This window comes from Oncorhynchus masou, chromosome 21, assembly GCF_036934945.1.
Source record: "Oncorhynchus masou masou isolate Uvic2021 chromosome 21, UVic_Omas_1.1, whole genome shotgun sequence".
Lineage (NCBI taxonomy): Eukaryota > Metazoa > Chordata > Actinopteri > Salmoniformes > Salmonidae > Oncorhynchus > Oncorhynchus masou.
In genome coordinates this window covers 2,010,961-2,026,540 of record NC_088232.1, presented here as the reverse complement: position 1 = coordinate 2,026,540, position 15,580 = coordinate 2,010,961, and the positions used below count along the sequence as shown (strand labels likewise).

General features: G+C 47.3%; 1 protein-coding gene across 4 annotated transcripts in view; it reads left to right on the top strand.

Annotated features, from left to right (window-relative positions):
• LOC135507579 (lipopolysaccharide-responsive and beige-like anchor protein) overlaps positions 1 to 15,580 on the top strand; it is a 334,560-nt gene that overhangs the window by 190,675 nt on the left and 128,305 nt on the right. The window lies entirely within an intron of this gene.

Here is a 15,580-nt window from a genome sequence, read left to right as displayed (position 1 = left end):
CTCTGTGTCTCTCTCTCTGTGTCTCTCTCTCTGTCTTCTCTCTCTCTCTGTGTCTTCTCTCTCTCTCTGTGTCTCCTCTCTGTCTCCTCTCTGTCTCCTCTCTCTGTCTCCTCTCTGTCTCCTCTCTCTGTCTCTCTGTGTGTTTCTGTCTCTCTCTCTCTCTTGTTGGAGAAGGAGAGATATATAAATAAGGAATACAGGAATTGAGTTCAGAGGCCCGAGATGTTCGGTGGGGAAGAAGAGGAAAAAAATCTGCAACAGTTTTATTCCTGTGTCTGGTTGAGTTAGCGCCCTTTGTACTTTCACGTGAATGATAAGGGGGAGGAGGATGTCAGGCAGCGAGAGAGGCTTTTAGCTGTAGATTTTTTTTCTCATTCCTCCTCTCTTCTGCCGGTGGAAATATGAGAGGCACAGGGAAAGTGGCTCACCGGCAGGCAGACACACATACGCACACTCACTCTAAGGCGTCACCCAGGCCCTGGTGCATGGACCCAGCTGCTCTCTCTGTAGGAGGCAGTGGGCCCAAAAATCAGGCCGTGGTACTAATTGCTTGGCTGTGCCTCTGCATCTGGCTGCTCCCGTTCAGACAGACAGACAGACAGACACACAGACAGACACACAGACAGACACACAGACAGACACACAGACAGACACACAGACAGACACACAGACAGACACACAGACAGACACACAGACAGACACACAGACAGACACACAGACACACAGACAGACAGACACACAGACAGACAGACACACAGACAGACAGACACACAGACAGACAGACACACAGACAGACAGACACACAGACAGACACACAGACAGACACACAGACAGACACACAGACAGACACAGACACACAGACAGACAGACACAGACGCTCAGACACACACAGACAGACACACAGACAGACACAGACACACAGACAGACACAGACGCTCAGACACACACAGACACACACAGACACACAGACAGACAGACACACAGACAGACACACAGACAGACACAGACAGACACAGACAGACAGACAGACACAGACAGACACAGACAGACACAGACACACACACACAGACACACACACACAGACAGACACACACAGACAGACACACAGACAGACACACAGACAGACAGACAGACAGACAGACACACAGACAGACACACAGACAGACAGACAGACAGACAGACAGACAGACAGACACAGACAGGCAGGCACAGACAGGCAGACACAGACAGGCAGGCACAGGCAGGCACAGACAGGCACAGACAGGCACAGACACAGGCACAGACACACAGACACAGACAGACAGACAGACACACAGATAGACAGACACACAGATAGACAGACACACAGATAGACAGACAGACACAGACCCCCTGGTTCCAGCCTCCTGGTTCCAGCCTCCTGGTTCCAGCCTCCTGGTTCCAGCCTCCTGGTTCCAGCCTCCTGGTTCCAGCCTCATGGTTCCAGCCTCATGGTTCCCGGACTGTGTTCTGTGGTTCTCTGAAGAAGCTTCTGTTGTGAAGGACATTAGTAGCACTTTGCCAATTGGTGGGGAGGAGACGGCTTAAGCAGAGGGGTATTCAGTAGCAGAATGGGGAGAGGACAGGGTGGTCAGTCAAAGAAAATCACCCAGCGTTTTGTCGGGGCCAGTTCCATGTCGTTAGTCTGTCCTGAAAGCATCAAACCTTGGCGGCTACCCCCTATTCTACCCTCCACCCCCCCTCCGGTCGTCGGGGACGACCTTTGGCTGCAGCTGCCAGTCAGAGAGGGTGCCTGGGCGGCATGGCAGCCTGGCCTGTGAGGAAGCCATATTGATTTTCCAGTTAGTTCCAGTACACACTACTTAGAGCTAACGGACGTCCTGACGAACAGGTATGTCATTATCAATGAGCAGCAGGAAACCGAGCCCGTTCACCTCTCACCGCTACCATTCATATTTACTCCCCCACCATCTCTCTACTCCTCCATTTCTCCGTTCGCTTCTTCAGCTCTGACAGAGTGCATCCTGGGACGGTCAATAAATCGCTCAGGCACACAGCGACAAGGACCGGTTGAGTGATGTGGTGGAGGGCCTCTTTCTTATCCCTCTCTCTCTCTCTCCCTGTCTCCATCCATCGCTTTCCTGGTAATTACAGCACCTGGAAGACATTAAGTGTTTCCTTACCCGAGACAGACTCATTATCATCAGAGCCAATCGGCCGCTCTGCTCTTCTCCTTTTCCTCCGCTCATTCCCTGATGTCCAGGGTCTTCTCCCTTCTACACGTGTAATCCCACCCAGCCTCTTTCTCCCTGTGGCACGTTGACTTTACCTCTTCGTCAAGAAACTCAATTATTCCCATACAGACTCCCATGTTCCCCTCTTCCTTGCCTTCACTCTCCTATTGTAAGTCACTGTCCAAGTCTTCAAAGGCTCCTAACCGCAAATGCATAAGACAGATGTGAGCAATTGAGATCGATTTGAGCCAATTAAGAGATATAAGGCCAAATACACGTTTTAAGCTTCCTGAAGTGAGTTTTTGCTCTCGTCTTTGGTCTCCCCCCACATGTTCAGTCCTGGCACAGCCTTACAAACGCAGCCTTCTGTCGCATTTTAGTCATTATAGTTTTCTGTAGAAAAATACAGAACCAGTTTCTCTCTCTCTCGCTCTCCCTTTCTCGCTCTCCATTTCTCTCATCTTCTTTATTTTTACCTCTCTATATTGTTTATAGGCTCTTCCTGTGGCGGCCATCTTCTTTTTTCTTTTTTTTTCTCTCTCTCTCTGTATTGTTTATAACCCTGTTCCTGTGGCGGCCATCTTCTTTACCCCTCTCTATATTGTTTATAGCCCTGTTCCTGTGGCGGCCATCTTCTTTACCCCTCTCTATATTGTTTATAACCCTGTTCCTGTGGCGGCCATCTTATTTACCCCTTCTATATTGTTTTTAACCCTGTTCCTGTGGCGGTCATCTTATTTACCCCTTCTATATTGTTTATAACCCTGTTCCTGTGGCGGCCATCTTCTTTACCCCTCTCTATATTGTTTATAACCCTGTTCCTGTGGCGGCCATCTTATTTACCCCTCTCTATATTGTTTATAACCCTGTTCCTGTGGCGGCCATCTTATTTACCCCTCTCTATATTGTTTATAACCCTCTTCCTGTGGCGGCCATCTTCTTTACCCCTCTCTATATTGTTTATAACCCTGTTCCTGTGGCGGTCATCTTCTTTTCCCCTCTCTATATTGTTTATAACCCTGTTCCTGTGGCGGCCATCTTATTTACCCCTTCTATATTGGTTATAACCCTGTTCCTGTGGCGGCCATCTTCTTTACCCCTCTCTATATTGTTTATAACCCTGTTCCTGTGGCGGTCATCTTATTTACCCCTCTCTATATTGTTTATAACCCTGTTCCTGTGGCGGCCATCTTCTTTACCCCTCTCTATATTGTTTATAACCCTGTTCCTGTGGTGGCCATCTTATTTACCCCTTCTATATTGTTTATAACCCTGTTCCTGTGGCGGCCATCTTATTTACCCCTTCTATATTGTTTATAACCCTGTTCCTGTGGCGGCCATCTTATTTACCCCTTCTATATTGTTTATAACCCTGTTCCTGTGGCGGCCATCTTCTTTACCCCTCTCTATATTGTTTATAACCCTGTTCCTGTGGCGGCCATCTTATTTACCCCTTCTATATTGTTTATAACCCTGTTCCTGTGGCGGCCATCTTATTTACCCCTTCTTTATTGTTTATAACCCTGTTCCTGTGGCGGCCATCTTCTTTACCCCTCTCTATATTGTTTATAACCCTGTTCCTGTGGCGGCCATCTTCTTTACCCCTCTCTATATTGTTTATAACCCTGTTCCTGTGGCGGCCATCTTATTTACCCCTCTCTATATTGTTTATAACCCTGTTCCTGTGGCGGCCATCTTATTTACCCCTCTCTATTGTTTATAACCCTGTTCCTGTGGCGGCCATCTTCTTTACCCCTCTCTATATTGTTTATAGCCCTGTTCCTGTGGCGGCCATCTTCTTTACCCCTCTCTATATTGTTTATAGCCCTGTTCCTGTGGCGGCCATCTTCTTTACCCCTCTCTATATTGTTTATAACCTGTTCCTGTGGCGGCCATCTTCTTTACCCCTCTCTATATTGTTTATAGCCCTGTTCCTGTGGCGGCCATCTTCTTTACCCCTCTCTATATTGTTTATAACCCTGTTCCTGTGGCGGCCATCTTATTTACCCCTTCTATATTGTTTATAACCCTGTTCCTGTGGCGGCCATCTTATTTACCCCTTCTATATTGTTTATAGCCCTGTTCCTGTGGCGGCCATCTTCTTTACCCCTCTCTATATTGTTTATAACCCTGTTCCTGTGGCGGCCATCTTATTTACCCCTTCTATATTGTTTATAACCCTGTTCCTGTGGTGGCCATCTTCTTTACCCCTCTCTATATTGTTTATAACCCTGTTCCTGTGGCGGCCATCTTATTTTATTTACCCCTTCTATATTGTTTATAGCCCTGTTCCTGTGGCGGCCATCTTCTTTACCCCTCTCTATATTGTTTATAACCCTGTTCCTGTGGCGGCCATCTTATTTACCCCTTCTATATTGTTTATAGCCCTGTTCCTGTGGCGGCCATCTTCTTTACCCCTCTCTATATTGTTTATAACCCTGTTCCTGTGGCGGCCATCTTATTTACCCCTTCTATATTGTTTATAACCCTGTTCCTGTGGCGGCCATCTTATTTACCCCTCTCTATATTGTTTATAACCCTGTTCCTGTGGCGGCCATCTTCTTTACCCCTCTCTATATTGTTTATAGCCCTGTTCCTGTGGCGGCCATCTTCTTTACCCCTCTCTATATTGTTTATAACCCTGTTCCTGTCTCAGCCATATTAATAGTTATTTTGAACTTGACTTACTGCAACGCCAGATCAAGAGTTAGACACTTTTCAAGATGTTGCTTGTGTGTTCGTCGATAGGGTCATATGTTGTTGTTGTTGTTGCGTTACAGCCATATTTACAAGGAAGGCAGTTCTAACCGTTGATAAATTCTCGTCTGGCAATGTAGATGTAATTGCTTTTCGAGAGCTGGAACTCAAGGACAGTTTGTATTCAACTCGTTCTGCTTCTGTCAGCATGTAGTCAGTGGTGCTTTAAGTTCTTATTCAGAGCTACAAGGTGGAATGGTGTTGAAGATTGTTTCATCTCCTCTTCTTTTTACCTCTCCACTGTTCCTCTGTTTCTGTTGTCGTTGCCGACCCGGATCTCGTGTCGGTTTGTTATTGTGGAGATGTTAAACAGGGCCGGTGGTTGTGACTGTGATTGTGACTGTGCACCTATGTGTGTGTGTGTCTATGTTTGTGCTGATGTGTTTGTGTGTGTGTGTGAAAACACGGCAGATTCAAGGTTCACCAGTAGAGAGGTGTAATCAGGCAGGACAGGCCTGGGGAAAGATGATTGCCACTTGGTCATCACACAGGGAACCACTTAGACACTGTGTCAACCCCTCGGCTAATGATGACTAATGTCTCCTTCCCCCTGATTCTCTCTACTCTTTTAACACCATCACTGTCTCTGTCTCCATCTAGCTGGCACCACACACAGAAAGAGAAACACTGGTTTTACACACACACACACACACACACACACACACACACACACACACACACACACACACACACACACACACACACACACACACACACACACACACACACACACACAGTTTTACATCTCACACATCTCTCTCCCTCTCATCCCACACCTCTTGCTCCTGAGTTTGTACTGTAGACACACCTCTCCATGCAATACCTCCAGACAAAGAAGCCCTGGTTGCACCTGATCCTGGCCTCTCCATCTTGCTCCATCTGTGGGGTTTGTTTGACTGGTCTCCATCAGGGCCATGTCTGACCAGGGCCTTCCCTCTCTGATTGATCACTTTCTCTCTCTCGCATGCACAGACAGTCACAGACACACACACAACCCTCTCTCTCTCTCTCTCTCACACACACACACACACACACACACACACACACACACACACACACACACACACACACACACACACACACACACACACAGCTCCATCATTTAGTCCCTCAGTCAGGGTTCTGACACATGGTGTCAAAGGCAACAGCAGTAGCCTGATGGATCATCCTGCTTGTGGATGCCAGTCTGCCTGGTGCTACAGTCTGATAGTGTGTGTGTGATATTAACCACTCAACACCTGTGTACCTGCTGTTCTATCAGCAAGCCTTTGTTAGTCAACAGAACAGAGGTCAGAGTCAGACAGATTGCGGGAAGATCGATCACTGCCCTCAAATGGAAATTAGAATTGTTAATTATTTGGAGGATCATTTTTGATGGCGATATGGAAGGAGGGAAGCATCTAGAACGTTTGTGGCGACATATGTGATTATATCTAAATGGGGAATTGGGTGTTTTACCTTAGTTTTTATGGACAGATAACCAGTGGTGGGAGTACATATTTTACCATTTCAATCATGAGATATATAACTAATGGAGGCTAAATGATTGATATGGGCCAGCAAGAAATCAGAATAGTAGGAATCTGACCGAGAAACCAGAACAATGTTCTCATTTTTGGCTAATATTCTTACTGCACATGATGCATAACAAAGCAGACAGTGCAAACATGACAGAACAATTGTTCTGTTGACTGACTGTGTTGGTATCCACTATATCCTATCAGTGAGAATAGTGTGTGACTCCTGGTGGTGCTGCCACCACCATCATGGTTAATGACCCGTCCAGTCTGGTTGAAATGGCACCTCCACAGGGCCCCTGTGTACTCACTCAACCAAGACCCCTTTATAGGTGACAGTGGCATTAGAGGGGTTTATAGCTCTGCTCCACACTAGAAACACAAACAAGGGGGCCAACACCAGAACAACACTCAAGGAACAAACTTTGAAAGGCTTGTTTTTTGTTGTTGTTGGTAAGGACTGATGCTTTGGAGAACAACGCATGTGCTTTGGATAGGACTGCTCATGTTGTCGTGGGTGATATCTTGGGTTGTATCTTCACAACCAACACGTTCATATTTCCTCAACGTCATCCGTTTTATTTCTGTGTTTAACGAGCCACTGGGATTAGTTTTGCACCAGTCGTTTAAACCCAAAAAAAATCACGTCTCTCAGTTGATCATTTGAAATGGAAACATTGGGTTCAACTCAGACGACAGACAGTCCATGTAGAAAACAGATTCCAGCCTCTATTTCCTCCCTCAATACATGAATGGAATTGAGAATGGATAAATGGAATCTCCTAGCTAACAGAGATGGGCAGGTTATCCAAACACTATCACTAGCTAGTTGACTTCCCTCTCCTCCATTTAACCCCCTTAGACCCCTGCCTCTGGAGAGTGGAGGTTATTTATTAGCCCAGTTATCTTCTTAAAGGGACGGCTCTCAACACGACCATACAGATCATCTAGCTCGGATTGAATCACCTCGGAATCTTCCACATAGCCATATGGGGTTCTATTCATCCAGTCAGGGAAGACCCCTTTTCACTCTCCCTCTCTCTTCCTCTCTTTCCCCCAACCCCAACCCTTCTTGCCCCTTCAAACACTCCTAAGAGAGGTCTACTCTCCACCCCACACCCCTTCTCCAATCCAATTAAGCCAGGGACAAAAGCAGGATTAGTGAAGAGTTTACCTCAGTGGAGCTCCACAGCGACCCCCAAAAAGGCCCGTCAATGGAAAAAAGGCCAAAGGGGGCTTTGGGAGTTTGAGGGATAGCGGGGAGAATGTGATAGGCGCTGGCCAGCGATCTTAACCTGTCTGATGTTTGTGTGGCGAACGGTGGCTCAATGCGGCGGCGGGTTTAAGAGGGAAGTTGGAGGTTGGGGACAATGCCTCAGTCTTTGACCACTTTGCTCCAGAAGCTTGGGCCTGTCTCCCCGATTTTCTCTGCACCTCTGAATTTCAATGAAAAGTGCCTCCATCTCCTCTCTCCTCCATTCGTGAAGCGGCTAGCGTTGGCTGACTGGCTTGACACTTCGAGGAGCGTTTTTCTAGTCGTTGAAGTTGTATCCCACCTCCGACAGGTGCAACCTCGTGGTCTCGAGGGACGGTTTTGTACTTCTTAAAAGATAGCTGTTGGATATAGTATTTAATCAATGAAAGAAACCAACAGTTTTAAAGCCTTTGTGGACAATTTGAGGCCTGGGAAGAGTCTCTGTCCCCGGGTCAATGATAAGTACAGTAGCAACATCCGTCTGTTATTGTTCTCTTGTCTTCTTTTGAACGGCCATCGTTGCCCTGAAGTTCCAGGTAAAATGCAGGGACAGGCAGCCTACTAAATCTGCATAGGTCTGGCGAATTTCACGCTCCTCTTCCCTTCACTTATGTGGCCTTATCCCTCCTTTATTCCACCATCACCCCAGAGCCACCAACTCTGCCCTCACCGGCCCCAAGGTTAAAGCGCTTTAAGTCTCAACCCAAAACTGTTAAGGGGAGAGAAACGCCAGGCCTTGAATGGGGAAGGTGGGTTTTGTGTACCCCCTCTGGCTAAACTGATCCCTATCTCTGTGTAATTACCTAAAGAAATCAAACTTTATCTCCTCCTTCACATCAAGAAAGAAAGTGACACATTGACCCACACACTGGGTTGCCAGATTTGGTCTTATCCTCTTGTTGTTTTTTGAATTCTCATAAAAAAGCTCCCAGCTACTGTTTCGTGTTACTATTCATATCCCACCGCTGCCACCTATTGCACTTGCTACATCTAACAGTTTGGTTGCTTATTATCTCTCCAGAGCTCCTTGTCCCTGGCCTCGATCTGCACAAAAGCTCACTTGTTTAATGAGTCAATGCATTGAGGGCTTCACTTCTCTGCCAATTAACCCCAGGACCATTCTGTCATTTTCCTAAATCCACACGCGGCTTTTTTTGTTCACGCTTTATAAGGCTAAGCCGCTAGCTAGCGCCGGAGCAGGGGCCGGGCTGGAAAGTTAAAAGGCTAACCTGTTAGCAAACACAGTGGAGAGGGACATAAAAGGTTTAATCCCTATTAGGATAAATTCAAAACTAAATGGCCCCAAATATCCTTTGAAAAGAAGGGACTTCCTTCAAAGAGTATAGCCCCAAACTAAGCAGCGTTCGGGGGTAAATGCGCTTGACTTGGATGTCACTGCTATAAACTCGACTCAACGCAAGCTGGGCCCTCTTTATTTTTCTTCAAATCTCTCACACTCCAGCGGCTTCTTAGGCCTGTTTATTTGCTCAGTGTCGTGGTTTGTTTTACTTGCCTCGAGGCAGATAGACTCCTATACGTGACCAGTGATTAGAACTTGAATCACTCAGCTACATGCGGGGTACAACAATCGTGCCCATCAATCATGCCCTAATGACACAAATCCTTTGGCTAAATTTATTGGACGAATTTGTGTCGAATATTTTCTGTAATTCCCTGAAACAAACCTGTGTGTAGTGTGCCTATGTATGTTATTGCGTGCAGTAGTGTGCTATCTTAATTGCCTATTGTTGTGGGGATGACTGCTGGGGTGAGAAAGTAGAGTCATGTGTTTTCCACCATTCTGCAGGTCCCATGATCCTAGAACTCTCACTATGGGGCCAAAATAATTGTTTTCCTCCCTAAGATGTGGTTCCCCCCCCCCCCCCCCTCCACTCCTCGTTTCACATTCTGGGAGACTGTATCACACCTTGTTTGGATAGTCCATCTGTAGATGCTCTACAGACTTACTGTCTAACAGCCCTTATCCTAACCTTCTATTCGTAACCGTAGCAAGCAGTTGCTTATCAACAGTATGATAGTATGACCATCTGTAGATCACCGAGATCAGACATTCCAAATACAGTGAGATCCAATTATATACCTATTATACTTATACTCTCTTTCTCTCTCTCTTTCTCTTTCTCTCTTGCTCTCTTTCTCTCGCTCTCGCTCTCTTTCTCTCTCGCTCACTTTCTCTCTTTCTCTCGCTCCCTTTCTCTCTCTCGCTCTCTTTCTCTCTCTCTTTCGCTCTTTCATTCGCTCGCTCTCTTTCTCTCGCTCTCTTTCTCTCTCTCGCTCTCTTTCTCTCTCTCGCTCTCTTTCTCTCTCTCGCTCTCTTTCTCTCTCGCGCTCTCTTTCTCTCTCTCGCTCTCTTGCTCTCTCTCTCTTGCTCTATTTCTCTCGCTCGCTCTCTTTCTCTCGCTCTCTCGCTCTCTTTCTCTCTCTCGCTCTCTTTCTCTCTCTCGCTCTTTCTCGCTCTCTTTCTCTCTCTCTCTCTCGCTCTCTCTCGCTCTCTTTCACTCGCTCTCTCTCTCTCTCTCTGACTTACCTCCTCTCTGTTTTTTCCTGGTATCACTCAAACTCAACAACAAATTTTGTCCTAATTGGCTCCAGAGGGCTGAGGGGGGGGACTGGGGTGAGTCAGAGGGGCCCGTACATGCCAGCGGAGGCGAGGGCCCTGATTGGAGCAGACTTCCAGGCCCTCGTTAGTCTCCCCCTTCCACACCGCTTCTCTACCTCCTACTCATTAGTCTGATGAACTCATTCTCTGATGGAGGGTGACATGGCTGGGTGTGGTGTGCCAGGCTGGAACAGAACCCAACCGGGGGAGGGGGGTTCTGAGGCAAAGCCTGTGTGTGTCAGATGAAGGGTGAGCAAGGGTGAGGGAGGGAGGGAGGTGGGGTTGGGGGATATAGGAGTTCCACAGGAGGCAGAGCCCATGTAGATGAAGTCCCAGGGAAGGCTAGCGTCAAACTCATGGACTCAAGTGTCTGCTTGTGTTAGTCTTCGCTTTCATATTCATTTAGGTTTGGACAGTTGTAAACTCCAGACTCGCGTCTCAGACCGCTGCTGTGGTTATCATACCTGATTTTGATTCTGTGGTCAGTGAAGCGAAGGAAGAAGAGTTGGAAAATATGCTGCTGGAGATTCTTCAGATGTCCAGACTGTGACTAGGCTATACAGGGTCCTTGATCCTCGAGCTCGTTGTTCATATGATTCAAAGTTTAGTAGTCCAACGACTGCTGCTTCTGTTTGGTTGGGAATTGGAGAAGTCCATGGAAATACTCCGGGAGAATTGGTGTGATCTGTATTGCAGAATCATGTGCACCTGGCTGTTGAGAAGGTGGTGTAAACATTGTAGTTATTTCACATGGGGAGGGGGGCTTGATTAATGTTCAGAGGCCTTTGCACACAAAACACATTCCCATTGGAATACGTAGCACACACACATATCCGCACACAGAGAGAGTTTGTGTGTGTGTGTTCATCAGAGTGTGTGAGGAGGGGGGGTAAATGAGTGTGCGTGTGTGTTTTGCGCGTCGCAAAAGCAATTCCAATTCCGTACTGATAAGTCCAGAGGTTTCTTTTTCACTACAAACCCTATCAACTTCCCCAATATGGTTGCTCCCTCTACCCCCCCGTCTCTGTTTTGATGTTGATTGATCACCTCTCTTCCTCCCGCTCATTAATTTCATCACTTTATCTCCAGCTCTTCATAGGACCAAAAGGTAATAATAAATCCCTCCTCCGTGATCCTTTAACCGAAGCAGCCGGTCGGAAACGCTTAATAACAGCCTACAAATTGAACTTCAATCACCTAATTTCCCTTCAAAGGCCACAGACAGACGCAACCCAAGGCGTACTAAACCAGATGCAAAAACGCTATTTTATTCTTCCCTCTTGCCACACCATCCTTAGATGAATTTCCTGATTGACATTGTACAATAAAGTTTTATTCTATTCTAATAAGCGAAATTGGTTGCTATCTACTATGTAACACTGTCCTTTTTCCCCCTCAATGCCAGGAAGTCCTTATCAGCCCAAACACCCGCGCCTCGTCTCCCCAATAGAGAACGCTATTGAGAGACTCATTTATCTTGTAACACACACACACACACACACACACACACACACACACACACACACACACACACACACACACACACACACACACACACACACACACACACACACACACTTACCTTGTAACACTCACAGCACAACAACCCTGCTACTTTGTTCTCCTCTCATGTTAGATGGTATTTTCAATGACATTTGTGTCAGGAACCCAAACGGGTGGTGCTGTGCCCCCAGTCCAGGTCAAACCAGTTTATTTGTCACATGACAGAATACTACCGATGTAAACCGCACAGTGAAATATCAGACGGACAAAGTAGAAAATCCAGAATGGGATCTTTAAAAAACCACATCAGCAGCAAGCTTGAGGAGTCGGGGGTGAGGAGGGGTGTGTTGGTGGGTAGTCATTTCTGGAGTGGGGAGGGTGTGATGGAGTAGGTCCATTGGCAAGGATCGGCTGAGAGTGTGTGTGTGTGTGTGTGTGTGTGTGTGTGTGTGTGTGTGTCGGATAGCGGTGGATAGCTAGGGGGGTTGGTAGAGCCACATCTCTCCCCCGGTCCCCCTTCATGTGTCCCTCTTCATTCCAGAGTCATTTGGGTGTCTGACAGAGACAAACGATAGTGCTTCAGAAATGACCAGCAGCCCGGGCACAAACAGGTTGAATAACTCCCAGTGCGGCAGAGAGCGAGAGTGATTGTGAGAGAGAGAGAGAGAAAAAAGCTTCACAATCGAGACTCTCAAAGCCTTTTGTTGTTCTGTTTGGCTGCATGCATCCTCTGTGGAGTCAGAGAGCTGAATTGATGAGAATTGCTGTACCTGAAACAGGGGACGAGAAAGCTGTATTAAGCCATAATCAAATGCATAAGAGTGAAGATGGCTAGGGATTTTGTTTTTTTGCAACCCTGTAGAGCTTTTTTCTTTGCGAAATACAAGATTTATGTCAAGATATATTTCAATATTTTTTTCTATCAAAACCATTATATCTCGGTTTGTCAATTCAAACTATTATCCTTCAACAGTGGCATACTTCACAGTCCGTTCTTTCTCTCCCTGCTTCATTGGTTCTCGGATTTGTGTGTTCCGAGTCTGACTTCTGCATTAATTCAATAAGCACTCCATCAGGCAGGCCAATCAGAAGAGGCCGCCATCAGTCGGCAGGCCAATCAACAGGGGCCATTTGTGGCCACATCTGGAGGAGGTTGAGGGGAGTTAGAGTGGTGGTGTTTCACCTTCAAGGCCTTCAGGGCCAGTGATGGAGACAGATGGAGGCCTGGAAGGCTGCAGCCACAAACACCTGCAGTCTGGAGCCATTAGGTATAGATGCAATCGGAGACTCTGAGACACTAGGAGGCATACAGTATATACCACCATGGTACTTTATTACAGGATATGGCCCTTTCAAATAAAGTGTAGAATAAAGTCATATCTACAATTCTCTGGAATATATTTTAGGTACCTTCTCTACCACAGTCATTTATTTTTACTTGTTTATTAATCTGTTTTGGTCCACTGTCTGACTCCATTCTTCTTTAGTGATTTAATTCTCACTCTCCTCTCCTCTTTATGTGTTTTCTACTGACCCCTCCTCTGTCTATCTATCACAGCCCTAGTATATGTAGCAATAACTCCAGCCCCGGACAATAACGGCTTCACCGCTGCAATTTGTCCAGCAGCCGCTTCAACCATGTGGGTCATAGGCGGCACACCTTTCTCTCCCTTGGATAGTTTGTCGTGCCACTGTGTCACCCTCCGGGTTTTTTCAACTGCAAGGGAAAAGGTGTGTGTGGAGGAGAGGGAGGGAATGTTGACTCCCGCCCTGGAACTTTACAAGACAGGGTTTCTGAAAAACATCGGTCTCAAATATTATATCTGGATATGTTTTTGGAGTGAAGACGCATCGGTCTGGTTCACAATATGATATGATTGTGACGAGCGGCGTCGCTTCTAGACCTGTCATACCTGTCATATGAGAGACTGGCCGCAACATCATCAATTTAGCCCTCAGTGCCTCACAGCCAAGTACTCACTCTGAGGAGGAGAGGATCACTGGAAACACACTGGGGTGTAGAAATTAACACCTGGAACAGAGAGTAAAGTTTACTCACTCACCCACCCACCTTGGGCAGAGAGTAAAGGTTACTCACCACCCACCTACCTGGGGCAGAGAGTAAAGGTTACTCACCACCCACCTACCTGGAACAGAGAGTAAAGGTTACTCACCACCCACCTGGAACAGAGAGTAAAGGTTACTCACCACCCACCTGGAACAGAGAGTAAAGGTTACTCACCACCCACCTGGAACAGAGAGTAAAGGTTACTCACCACCCACCTGGAACAGAGAGTAAAGGTTACTCACCACCCACCTGGAACAGAGAGTAAAGGTTACTCACCACCCACCTGGAACAGAGAGTAAAGGTTACTCACCACCCACCCACCTGGAACAGAGAGTAAAGGTTACTCACCACCCACCCACCTGGAACAGAGAGTAAAGGTTACTCACCACCCACCCACCTGGAACAGAGTAAATGTTACTCACCACCCACCCACCTGGAACACAGAGTAAAGGTTACCCACCACCCACCTGGAACAGAGAGTAAAGGTTACTCACCACCCACCTGGAACAGAGAGTAAAGGTTACTCACCACCCACCTGGAACAGAGAGTGAAGGTTACTCACCACCCACCTGGAACAGAGTGAAGGTTACTCACCACCCACCCACCTGGAACAGAGAGTAAAGGTTACTCACCACCCACCCACCTGGAACAGAGAGTAAAGGTTACTCACCACCCACCCACCTGGAACAGAGAGTAAAGGTTACTCACCACCCACCCACCTGGAACAGAGAGTAAAGGTTACTCACCACCCACCCACCTGGAACAGAGAGTAAAGGTTACTCACCACCCACCCACCTGGAACAGAGAGTAAAGGTTACTCACCACCCACCCACCTGGAACAGAGAGTAAAAGTTACTCACCACCCACCCACCTGGAACAGAGAGTAAAGGTTACTCACCACCCACCCACCTGGAACAGAGAGTAAAGGTTACTCACCACCCACCCACCTGGAACAGAGTAAAGGTTAATCACCACCCACCTGGAACAGAGTAAAGGTTACTCACCACCCACCCACCTGGAACAGAGAGTAAAGGTTACTCACCACCCACCCACCTGGAACAGAGAGTAAAGGTTACTCACCACCCACCCACCTGGAACAGAGAGTAAAGGTTACTCACCACCCACCCACCTGGAACAGAGAGTAAAGGTTACTCACCACCCACTCACCTGGAACAGAGAGTAAAGGTTACTCACCACCCACCCACCTGGAACAGAGAGTAAAGGTTACTCACCACCCACCCACCTGGAACAGAGTAAAGGTTAATCACCACCCACCTGGAACAGAGTAAAGGTTACTCACCACCCACCCACCTGGAACAGAGTAAAGGTTACTCACCACCCACCTGGAACAGAGTAAAGGTTACTCACCACCCACCCACCTGGAACAGAGTAAAGGTTACTCACCACCCACCCACCTGGAACAGAGAGTAAAGGTTACTCACCACCCACCCACCTGGAACAGAGAGTAAAGGTTACTCACCACCCACCCACCTGGAACAGAGAGTGAAGGTTACTCACCACCCACCTGGAACAGAGAGTAAAGGTTACTCACCACCCACCTGGAACAGAGAGTAAAGGTTACTCACCACCCACCCACCTGGAACAGAGAGTAAAGGTTACTCACCACCCACCCACCTGGAACAGAGA